At 36.4% G+C, this 12,959-nt stretch overlaps 1 pseudogene; it reads right to left on the minus strand.

The window, feature by feature from the left end:
• LOC149242395 (phytochrome pseudogene) overlaps positions 1-11,332 on the minus strand; it is a 41,465-nt pseudogene extending 30,133 nt beyond the window's left edge.
• Positions 11,333-12,959: the final 1,627 nt, after the last annotated feature.

Here is a 12,959-nt window from a genome sequence, read left to right on the forward strand (position 1 = left end):
AAGTTTGCAAGGAAAGAAGTCTATAGTCAACCGAAAGAAGGAGAACCATCATCGAGATTATTCCATATCTGTTTTTGGGATGTCACCTCCACACGTGCAAGAATCTAGTGATTTTTGCTGACACTCATCAAGCCAAAGTGTAGAAGGAAGTCTTTCCATCCAAGCGAAGTGGTAAAAAGGTGCAAACGTTGATCAACATCCATCACACGTGTTGTAGCTAGGATTTTAAAGAGGTCGAGGATTGTAGGTCTAATCCAAGAAGTCAAGATCTAAAGGATAGCCGAGATGGAGGGAGAAGCAAGCAGTTTAACCAATGTTGACTCCACAAACAAGAGGTTAAACTAAAGAGGTCTTGTGACTTGATATTGGAGAGGTTAAATAGGTTAAGGGTCTTGATCTTGGTATTCATCAATTTAAGTCTCTATAAGAAGAAGAATTCGTTTGGGTTTTACTCTCAAGTTGGAGAGGTTTAGGCCCTGGTTGATCGCTTACATTATGTGTCCGTTGTCTCTTTATTGTTTATGCATTGGTAGTTGTTTAATGAAGAAGAACACTATAATAATCTAAGTAAAGAGAAGATCCTAATCTAAAAAGCATTCACAAGAAGTTATCATTAGAAGAGAAATCACCTAATTGCTATGCCTTAAATTTCTCAACATGGTATCAGAGCTAAGGTGAAAAATCTAGGAAAGGGCATCTCATCAAGGGACACTCAAGTACTCAAGGATCAAATCTTGAAGGATATTAAAGTGAAGTCAATATCTACAAATAAGTATCAAAATCTTAGATCGAAGAAGATGTATACACCAAAAGAAGTCTTGGGATCCTCAAAAGACCACAAAGGCCCTACTCAAGTTGAAGGGATTTACAAACCAAAGTTTCTTGAAGACTATTCATCCTAGAGAAGCAAAATCAAGGACATTGTCATCATATTCAAAATTTCTAAGGCAATTTCCTCTCATTAAAGAAAGGACCCTACCATTGAAGAAGATCATCCTACAAGCATCAAGACATCATCAAGAACTCATTATTATCAACAAGAACAACACAATCAAAGGATCTATAGTGATATCCTTATTTGTGGAGTCAAGGATCACTATTGAAGAGATCTATGTTCATCAAGAAGATGTTCTCTGTCATTTATATTTTCATCAAATTCAAGGAGGCAGCAAGTGGAAGAAGCATATTCTCAAGTAAGTATATTTATGTCTGAATCTATAAAAATGTTTTTTTGCAAGGAAAGCAACAAATTGATTGGGGATTCAAACAATATTGCATGGAAGAAGAGGACATATCTGAATCACATTAAAAATGAGGTTATGGATCATGTCAAAGGACTATCACCAAACCAGCGAAATAAGATACTCAATCACTTGGAAAGTTTATGAAAGGGGAAGTGAGGGCTCAAAGGATTCTCATAGAATCCATCAAGGATCCCTTCATTCCATATGTATCTAAACTTGACACCTCAAAAGAAATATATGACAAAGTGGTAGAGTTGTTTTCTGTAAGCACTGCAGGAGAAGTTATCTCTCAAAGGAAAGAAATCTACAAGCTAAGGATATCGAAAGAAGATACTTCAAGATTTGGGAGAAATAATGTCTGACAAGGAGATGACCACAGTCGTACTCAATGCACTACCAGAGGAGTGGGGTAAGTTTACTTCAAGTATTCATGGGAAAAAAACAACTCCATTCCAGGATCTATAATCACTATGTAAGATTGAAGAAACTAGACTAAAGGAAAAAATTGATGTAGGATCTAGTGAGAAAAATCAAGCATATGTTGCTATGGCAAAGAAAAGGGGAAAGTCTGGGAAATTTGGTCCTCAGAAACAGAAGAAGAACCTGGCTAAGTTGTAATGCTATGGATGTCAAGAATATGGGCATTACAAAAGAGATTGTCTGAAGCTCAAAAAGGACAATAACAAAAGAGGTAGAGAAGAATCCCATATCACCGAAGAAGTGGAGGAATTTGAAAAGAAGAAGTCCAAGAAAGAGGAAGTAATAGATATCTACTATGATTGAGATAGTCTTCCTCACCTAGTTCTTTCCAAGTTCTTGTTTTCAAGTTTTCTATTGTAAGATATGGATATCATGAATCACTAAAGAAAATGATAGGATGCATCATGGCATCAAAGAAGCATTAAAAGTGAGAGCACGTGATCATAGAGGAAAATAGCTTAAATATAATACTATGGAAATTTCCTATGGAAGGATATAGCTCTTGGTAACCTCATTAGAAGCATAAGTGGTACTTATGGGAAAAAGAAAAAAATTATCTAGTACAAAGCTCACCATACATCGGTCAAAAGGAAGCATTTGCTAGATGAGGATACTTAATATTATTTATTGGAATATTCGTCGGAAGGTTCACCAATTAAAAGGAAGCAAGTGTTTCATCAAGAATTCCAACTTGTGGAATTCATGGGATGATGGTATGATGACAAAAGAGGTGAAGCACATCAAGGGATTGAAGTTCTTTCAATCACAAAATTTTTTGAAGAAGTCTATATGACCTAAAGGAAAATGAGTTATGCATGCTTGTATTCGATATTATATAGTCATGTCATATGGTTGCAGGTAACATGCTCTATCTCGAGAGGATGGTCAAAAGAAAGGATCTCCACCTTTGAAAAGATGCAAGAAGGCATGGGTCACACATTGTCTAAATGAAATCAACATAATATATATGCATATGAAATATGAGGTTGTTGACAAAATTGGAGGAACTATGACCGGAATTTCCTGGAAGGAAATATGTGAAGAAAGAAAGGAAGAGATCGTGGAATATGAAACTATGAAAAAGGAAATCAACATCCAAGGATTGAAAGATTTGACTAGGATATCCCCATGAAATATATGAAGATTATGATGAAGTCTGAAAAAGAAAGAGACCCCTGAAAATATATATCTTTTGGAGATTGTTAATGTGTATGCAGGATGTTGATGCGAGCTAGAAGATGCCATGATGAAATACCATCACAGAGGTAATTTTGATCTAATATTCATTTCTTATTTTTGAATGATATATGGATGGGCTTATGCAGGGATGCCAAGGGAGGAGCCATGAATATATTCCACTACTGAGGTCCATGTAGTAGGATGAAAGATACTTAAGGAATCATGGGATGAAGAAGGCAGCATGGCATGAAGGAAGGCGAGATAGGAATTGATGGATCGCTTTTCCGATGAAAGGAGTAGTGACATGATCGACTCATGGATAAAGTTGATGGATGGTTTATGACCTACAAATAAGTCCCAAAACATGAAGACTTATGAATAAAGAAAAGAGGCTCATGAAATCACGAGGAGGAGTTCTTCAAGTAGCTGGTTGTCCCATAATCTCCACCTAAAGAGTTGTTGTAGGTCCCTAATTAAGAGGGAGTCTGGAAACAAGTTTCCAACTTGGTAGAAAATTGGAATCAAATTCCTAAGCCAAGAGAGAGCTTAGGTACATTCCTTCCATAGGAATGAGTACATTAATTCATTGGAATAGATATGTCCTCCCCAAGTTGATAGGGAGATATAGACACATCATTCTTGTCTTCACTTGGGAAGACAAAAATGAGGATCAGACAAACATTTGGCATCTGATGCTCATTGAGGATGAGTTAGGGAATACAATATAAGAGTAGTCGTAGAGGACTGATATTCTTTGAGGACTATGAATATAAGATAAGAATATTCCTAGTGGAACATACTCTAAGAGAACCTGGGCAGGGTATGTTCTGACAGAGACAATGATGAGGGTGTCTATACATCATTGGTCTAGACAACATTGTGCTATGATCTTGTGGAGAGATAGAGTTGTTAGTCAAGGCCTTGCTATATAAAAATGCATGTTGATATGATGCTATACAAATGGGTTATTAATCTGACTCTTCTTAAGATGATTCTTCAGATTGAGAATGTCCAAGTACCTTGTATGGATTATGAATACCTCCCTAGTTAAGAGGGAGTGTTGAAAAGTGTAACTAGGTTCAGTCTTCATAATGACATGTGTAATTATTATTTTATGTAATTGAATGAAAGAAGAAAATAAATTTATTTTTGTAATTCTTGTGTCATGGGTTTCATGAGCAAGGAATTTTATTTATATTTAAATCTCCCATTGTGAGCTATTAGGTTTGGTCATCAAGTCATAAAGTATATTGAGTTAATGTCAAGAGTTGAAGACCCATTTGGGTAATATAAACTTTGTAAAAGATAATTTATTTGTGTCATATACCCTCCAAGACCTTGTCACAAATACTCCTTGAAGTCGGCCTAAGGATGATTCTAGAAAAGGCATGCCAGCCTAAGGATTCTTCTAGAAAAGGTATGTCGGCCTAAGGATTCTTCTAGAAAAGGCATGTCGGTCTAGGCACCAGTTCAAGTCGGCTTATTCTTTATGGGAAAACCACTACAAATTGGCAACTATGCCTTCATTCTAGTGACAAAATTTCGGTCATGGATAAAAGGAAGAAAATAAGTGTGAAGTTTGCAAGGAAAAAATCCTATAGTCAAGCGAAGGAAGGAGAACCATCACCGAGATTATTTTAGATCTATTTTTGGGTTGTCACCTCCACACATGCAAGAGTCTAGTGTTGTCTACTAAAACAGAAGGTTCGAGATTAGTAAGGTCACTCTAGAAGTTGAATCAAAGGATAATACATTACATTCATCAAGCTGAAGTGTAAAAGGAAGTCTTTCCATCCAAGTGAAGTGGTAACAAGGTGCAAAATTTGATCAACATCCATCACACGTGCTGCAACTAGGGTTTCTAAAGAGGATGAGGATTGCAGGTCTAATCCAAGAAGTTGAGATCTAAAGGATAGTTGAGAAGGAGGGAGAAGCAAGCAGTTTGACCATTGTTGGCTCCAAAAAGAAGAGGTTAAACTAAATAGGTCTTGTGACTTGGCCTTGGAGAGGTTAAATAGCTCAAGGGTATTGGTCTTGGTATTCATCAATTAAAGTCTCTATAAGAAGAAGAATTTGTTTGGTTTTTCCTCTCAAGTTAGAGAGGTTTTGGCCCTAGATGATCACCTACATTATGTGTCTCTTGTCTCTTTATTTTTTATGTATTGGTAGTTGTTTGATGAAGAAGAAAATTATAATAATCTAAGTAAAGAGAAGATCCTAATCTAAAAATCATTCACAAGCAGTTATCATTAGAAGAGAAATCACATAATTTCTATGCCCTAGATTTCTCAACACGATGAACTTTTTGACTCAGTCAAAATAAAATAAAAATAACCATATAAAAATAAAATAAAAATTACCAATGGTATTGAAAAATGGTATGCATGTGGAACATATCATATCTAAAGGGGGGGATTAAACCAACCTATATCCATCTTAACACCAAATCTACCAAGTGTTGAGAGGGATCAAATCTCTTTTCACTCTAAAATAGTTTCGCATCTCAAGATATTTGCTCCCTCTCGACACTTGGTACATCTGGAGTTAAGATGGATATAGAGTGGTTATAATAAAATTATAAACAATTTTTTCCTAAATAAATATCATAATTTACATATTATTTTAAAATTAATTTTAAATGATAATGATTCATATTTCACATCATATAATTAATAAATATATACAGACTTAATATATTTAAATAAATAGAGTGTGGTATTCCATTAGAATTTGAGATGGAGCGGATTTGCTGCTTTGTTGTGCATTGCCACAGCCTTACGATGATTGCACCACTGTGGGCATGCGACACTGTCAAGGTTCATCGCAGTGTTATAAAAAACTAATGATTACTTAGCTTTTGGACTACACCTACACTCTTCTTTAACTTAGCTACAAATTATTCTTTATTATATGTTAGGTGTTATGTGTGGAAAACATAAACTTGAACATAAATCATGTAGAAATGTGATATCAACATTAACCAACAAGTTGTCTCAGTAGAATATCAAGTAAATGAACATCTTTTTATTATATTGGTTTTTTACATCAAATGGGAGGCTGGCCCAATAGGGTCGCAACACTCCATTTATAATTTCATAGTACAACGGTTCTTTCCAGCCTGAACGAGGGTGCCCTCGGCTTTCCCAACATAGAAATCTAAAAAAAAAATCATAGACCGCCTTTCCTGCCCTGGGCAGGAGCATGCCCATGTGCACTCCTATATTTTGTTTCTTTCCCACTCACTACCTCAGAACACTTTGCGATATCAAAAACCTTTGCCCTACGAACTTGTCTTGTGATATTCCTTGCGATGATGCTTTGGCTCCATGCATTAGCATATATTTATATCCATCTTGCCTCTTCGTTGGGGTACCCTGGCCATGGGTCAGCACCCTCGCAACATATTGAGTGGATGTTTCAAATTAGATTTGTGGTCGCACACCCACCACTTTTCTGTGTATGCCAAAAAATGCCCCACATGGTTCCTAGGTGCCCCACCTTAATTCGGGCGTAGGCGTCGTCGAGTCATGTTTGTTAGGATATTCCGACACATAGAAAATAGTTAAGTACAACTTGGTCTAGTATAGAGTTAGGTAAAGTGTGTTTCTTTACTATGTACATTTTGTAACTTACAATCCGATGGTCACGATATGTAGTGATCCGACGGTTCATTCTCTCTCGGTATTACCGACACTTGATCCATGGCTTAGCACCCGATTGGTCCATGATCTCTATTTAAAGAGCATGGAAGGTCATTTGTAGGGTAATCCGTCTATGAGAGAAGCATATGTAAATTTTCATTCTTTTATTAATAAATTGCCTGAAGTGGCCGCGTTGGCTCAGGCCGTGGACTGTTTCCCTCTTTGAGGGTTTTAACCACGTCAAAATACTGGTGTATTGATCTGTGATCTATTTGTGAGCGGTGTCCTTTGGTGTTCTGTCTGAGGAACTTACCCTGTAAATTCCTACATGGTATCAGAGCTATTTGAGGGCCGTGTCCGTTGGTGATCCAAATCTGAAGCCGGTAGAACTGCATCTAATGGTCGTTTCCTAGATCTATTGTTTCTGACTGCTTTCGGGCCGAGAGGACTGCTCTTTTGTGTTGGGAGCATCTGTTCCAGTGAGGAACCCCTTTCCTTTCATGCGAAAAGGTTTCGGTAGCCCTAGCTGCATCATTTTTAAGATCTGGAGGTATACAGTGTTTATTTGCAGTTTACAGTTATTTTCTCTCTGTTTATTTTGGTTTTGGTTTATTTAGCTTTTTTTTTATTACCAGATCTATACCTTTCATTTCCGCGTATGCTCTTTGCCCTGCGACTTTGTACGATCTGGGCAAATCAGAAACATAAAGGAAGGATTTTTCTCATGTGTATGCTCTTTTCCGCTGCGCCTTAGTGTGATCTCGAAAAATCAGAAACATTGAGGAAAATATTTAGTTTTCGGCTAAAGCTAACTTCGAGCCATAAGGTTCATTTTTGAAAATATTTAGTTTCTGATTTTTGAAAATATTTTGTTTTTTGTTTTGTAGGGAAAAAGAGCTTTCTCAAAGCAAGCACGCAACCCAAAGCATCAACCCCCCTCTCTCTCTCTCTCTCTCTCTCTCTCTCTCTCTCTCTCTCTCTCTAACTTTTTGTATAGCTCACTTGGTGCAAAGCTAATTTATGAGAGTACGGCCAAATTTTTCGAGATCTTTCCATTGGTACACTTAGTTTCAGCATCTACAACTTTAGTTCATGTTAAAAATGGAAAGTCCATGCCAAGTCATTCTTGATAGCACTAACTACTTCTAATGGTGGTCCTACATTGTGGATTTACTTAGAAGTAAAGGTCTTTACAGAATAGCCACAGGCCAAGAGATCAAACCGAAAGATGAAGATAAGGCAGCTAAATGGGAAAATAGGCAAGACCAAGCACGTGGGTTGATAGGGATGTCTATTTCTCTAGATCTTAGATTCCATATTGCAGAACTTGATACTCCTGATGAAGCACTGCAACAAATTACTAAAGTCTTTGGAATTAAAAATGAACTTAAAGCCCATCAACTTGAAAATGAATTGCTTACATTGGACCCCAATAATTTTTCTTGCATTGAAGATTTTTTGTCCAAGTTCAAGACCCTTAGACTTCTCTTGGAAGGTGTTAAGGTTAAGAAAGAAGATAGTAGCCTTATCTACTCCATCCTTACTAAGTTGGGACCAGCCTATTCTGTGTTTGTTTCCACCTTCCATTCTACAAGAGAAGCCTTCATTTCTCAAGGACAAACCTACAAGTCCCCTTCCTTTTATTCCTTTTGTGATTCTTTAATAAGAGAACAAGAAAAACTCTTACACCTTGGTCTTCTTCATCTTGGAAACTCTTCTAAGAAAGCGTTAGCCGCCCAGCAGCAACCAAATCCAAAGAATCCTAAGAAGTTGTATCCTAAAAAGAATGGTCCTAAACCAAACAAGGGTCCTAAGCAATTTCAGCCTCAAAATGAAAAATCATTTCAACAAAATGATAAGACAAATAAAAACAAAGGGAAGAAGACTGATAGACATTGCAACTTTTGTAATCGAGATGGCCACTTAGAATCCAAATGCTTTAAGAAGATGGAATCCTTGGAAGCAGCAATGAAGAAGCATAACATCCATTTGGAGCAATCTTCAACTTCAACTTCATCTTCAGGAATGGCACTTTCTACATGTGGTTGTCAAGCATCTCGGTCTGGCTATGCACTAAATGTATCTTCTTCTTCTCATTCTCATGAGTGGCTCATTGATTCTGGAGCTTCTTAACACATGGCCAAAAACAAAGCCATGTTTTCTTCTTTAAATGAGTGTAACACCAAAAATATATATGTTGGTGATGATATATCTCTTAGTGTTGTAGGGACTGGAACTGTTCATCTAGACAATGGTCAATTTAATGATGTATTATGTGTTCCAACCTTATCCTGCAACCTTTTATCTGTATATCAGATAACCCATTCAGGTGAAGGTAAAATTGTTGAATTTTCACCTCACGATGTTGTAATTAAGGACCTAAGAGATCCTAGACAGATTTTAGCTACTGGCATTGCTGATGATTCTACAAGGTTGTGTAAGTTTCACAACTTTGGGTTATCAAATATTCCCTCAGTATTTGTTGCTCATAATGATTAAGTGAGCAAACTTTGGCATGAGCGATTTGGTCACTTAAACTATCGCTCTCTTCATAATCTATGTAAAGAAAATATGGTGACAGGTCTTCCAATGGTATCTTGCAGAGATGGTGTTTGTTCCAGATGTGTACTTGGAAAACATCATCGGGACAGTTTTGAAAAACGTGCCTCTTGGCACGCCTAAGCCCCTTTACAGCTCGTGCATAGTGATTTATGTGGTCCACTTCCAGTTGCTTCATTCTCTGGCTACAAGTATTTCTTAACTTTCATTGATGATTTCTCCAGACGCACTTGGGTATACTTCTTAAAACTCAAGAGTGAAGTATTTAACATGTTCTTGGCCTTTAAGGCCTTTGTAGAAAAACAATCTGGACATCAAATTCTTAAGCTAAGATCTGATAATGGCGGACAATATGTTAAAAACACATTCATCAACTTTTGCTTTGAGAATGGAATTCAAATGCAACATACTGTTCCATATACTCCACAACAAAATGGTGTAGCTGAAAGGAAGAATCGCACCTTAAAGGAAATGGCTAATTGTATGCTTCAATCTAAAGGACTTAGTCTTAATTATTGGGTAGAAGCAATTAACTGTGAAAATTACATAATAAATCGCACTCCTACTAAGGTTTTAAAGAATATCACTCCAGAAGAAGCATGGAGCTCAATCAAACCTGATGTAAGTCACTTTCGTGTTTTTGGAAGTGAAGCATGGGCCCATATTCCAGATGAGAAACATAAAGCTTTAGAACCTAAGAGTGAAAAATGTATTTTTGTTGGATATTCTGAAGATGTCAGAGGATATAGACTTATTCCACTTAAGTCCAAAAATGTTATCATTAGAAGAGATGTAAAGTTTGCTGAAAATATATCGGCCTGCGAGCCTAGTTCGGCGGATGTGCCACCTCCCCCTATCTCTTCTACTTTTGAAAATATTTCTTCTTCAGATGATGAAAACGAGGATGAAAATCCTCCCCACCTTCTCAGGATCCTCCTTCAGCTCCTCAGCTTCCAAAATGGGTCCGTGCTACTCAGGATGCAGCAGGTGATCTTGCCGGTGATCCTACAGATCAGCGGCGTACACGTTCTCAGTTCGAGAGAGCCTCTTCTTTACTGGCTCAAGCTTCAGTGAATTATGATCCTGACACCTTTGTAGAAGCTTCAGGCCATCCAGATTGGGAAGCAGCTATGAATGAAGAATATCATTCATTCATAGCACACTCCTTAAAAACTAAGCACCATGTTTGTTTGGAAAGCGCCTCTATTATCGCTACGGAAGAGCAACACCATAGGCGAAAGGTCAGAGAAGCTCTTGAAATCATCAAACACCCGCATAATCTCAACAGAGACAATGGTATGGAGATTAGTGGAAGCTGGCTTCCACTAATCAGAGAAATTAACTCGGTTTATTAATATTAGTATAATAATAATAATAATAATATAGAGTACACCATTAATCATTAATGATTTACATTATTAATCCTTTACATTATTAATTTTGATAATGACCTTTATTATTAATTAATTAATTAATTTAATAATTACCCATGTTAATTTCTTTAATTCTTAATGTTAAAATATCTATTTAATATAATAATAATTTATTAATATTTATACGTTTAAATAGTTTAACTAAAATTAATCATTTACATTATTAATCATTACATTATTAATTTTGATAATGACCTTTATCATTAATTGATTAATTAATTTATTAATTACCCATATTAATTACTTTAATTCTTAACATTAAAATATCTTTTTTAATATAATAATAGTTATTATTAATATTTATACATTTAAATAGTTTAACTAGTCTTAATATTATCTCATAATTCTAATTAAAAATAAAAATTACATCGTACTAACTCATGTGTTATATATAGCTCGGTGATCCGAGCATATAAGCTCTGGATCTCGCATATAAGCTCTGGATATAAAACAGTTTCGCATATAAAACAGCTCTGGATCTCGCATATAAAACAGGTTCGCATTTAAAGCTCTCGGATATAAAACAGTTTCGCATATAAGCTCTGGATCTCGCATATAAGCTCTGGATATAAAACAGCTCTGGATCTCGCATATAAAACAGGTTCGCATTTAAAGCTCTCGGATATAAAACAGTTTCGCATATAAGCTCTGGATCTCGCATATAAGCTCTGGATATAAAATAGTTTCGCATATAAAACAGCTCTGGATCTCGCATATAAAACAGGTTCGCATTTAAAGCTCTGGATCTCGCACATAAGCTCTGGATATAAACATATAAGCTCGGTGATCCGGGCATATAAACAGTTTCGCATATAAAATATCTCGGTGATCTCGCATATAAACAATTTCGCATATCAGGTTCGCATTTAAAGCTCTAGATCTCGCATATAAGCTCTGGATATAAACATATAAGCTCGGTGATCCGGTTTATAAGCTCGGGCAAATTCTGGATCTGGCATATAAAAAATGTTTGGTGTATATAAGCTCTGGGTCTCGCATATAAGCTCGGTGATATAAACATATAAGCTCGGTGATCCGGTCTATAAGCTCGGGCAAATTCTGGATCTCGCATATAAAAAATGTTTGGTGTATATAAGCTCTGGATCTCGCATATAAGCTCGGTGATATAAACATATAAGCTCGGTGATCTGGTCTATAAGCTCGGGCAAATTCTAGATCTCGGTGATATAAACATATGTTTGGTGTATATAAGCTCTGGATCTCGCATATAAGCTCGGTGATATAAACATATAAGCTCGGTGATCCGGTTTATAAGCTCGGGCAAATTCTGGATCTCGGTGATATAAACATATAAGCTCGGTGATCTGGTTTATAAGCTCGGGCAAATTCTAGATCTCGCATATAAGCTCGGTGATATAAACATAAGCTCGGTGATATAAATCGGACGATATAAGCTCTGGATATAAACATATAAGCTCGGTGATCCAGTTTATAAGCTCGGGCAAATTCTGGATCTCGCATATAAGCTCGGTGATATAAACCGGACAATATAATCTCGGTGATCTCGGTGATCTCGCATATAAACAGTTTTGCATATCAGGTTCGCATTTAAAGCTCGCAATCCAAAGCTTGGAGAACTTGGCTCGCACATCAGGTTCGGATATCAGGTGCACACATTCCTTATCTTTTTCTTTTTAATACATATTTGCTCATATAATTTCAAGTATGAATACTTCACCACAGTTACCAAAGATTACCAAGGGCAGACCTAGCACAGTTACTCTACAAGGCCTCTATGAGTATATAGAGTCTTTAGAGAAACGCAGAGAAGAAAGAGAAGCCAAGTTACAAAAAGAGTTAGAAGCCGTGCTCGAAAACAAATTTGCATCTCTTGAAAACACTATCCAGAAACAAATAGAAAATAAAATAGAACTACTGGAGAATAAAATGGAGGCAATGGAGACTAGATTGCATGTTATAGAAAAACAAAACCAAGATACTAACCAACCATCCCAGCAAGGAGACGCTGATACCTTAGAGGGTCTCAAAATGAAAGACAGGATTAAAGAATTAGAAGAAAAAGTTAATAGCCGCCTCACCCTAAATAGTGTGGTGGATAAGTTAGATATTAAACCAATTAAAGACGAAATGAATAAATTAATAGAATTAGACCACGAACGTAACAAAAGGACCTTAAACCTTATAATCTTCGGTTTAAAAGAAGAAGAAGATGAGGATACTTTAGCCTTAGTCCAGACAGAATTACATAATAGATTACAAATTGAAACAGTGTGTCTCACAGAAGCAACAAGGTTGGGGAAATTAACCGAAAATAAAGGAAGATTAATCCGCATAAAGGTGAGCTCTACTGATCATAAGCACAACATACTTAGTAAAACCTCAAGTCTAAAAGGAACGGGAATATTCATAAATGAAGATCTCATTCCAGAAGATCAAGCAGA

The sequence above is a fragment of the Pinus tabuliformis genome, chromosome 8, assembly GCF_031772625.1.
Source record: "Pinus tabuliformis cultivar Carrire ecotype Pingquan chromosome 8, CPIR1, whole genome shotgun sequence".
NCBI classification, from domain to species: Eukaryota; Viridiplantae; Streptophyta; class Pinopsida; order Pinales; family Pinaceae; genus Pinus; species Pinus tabuliformis.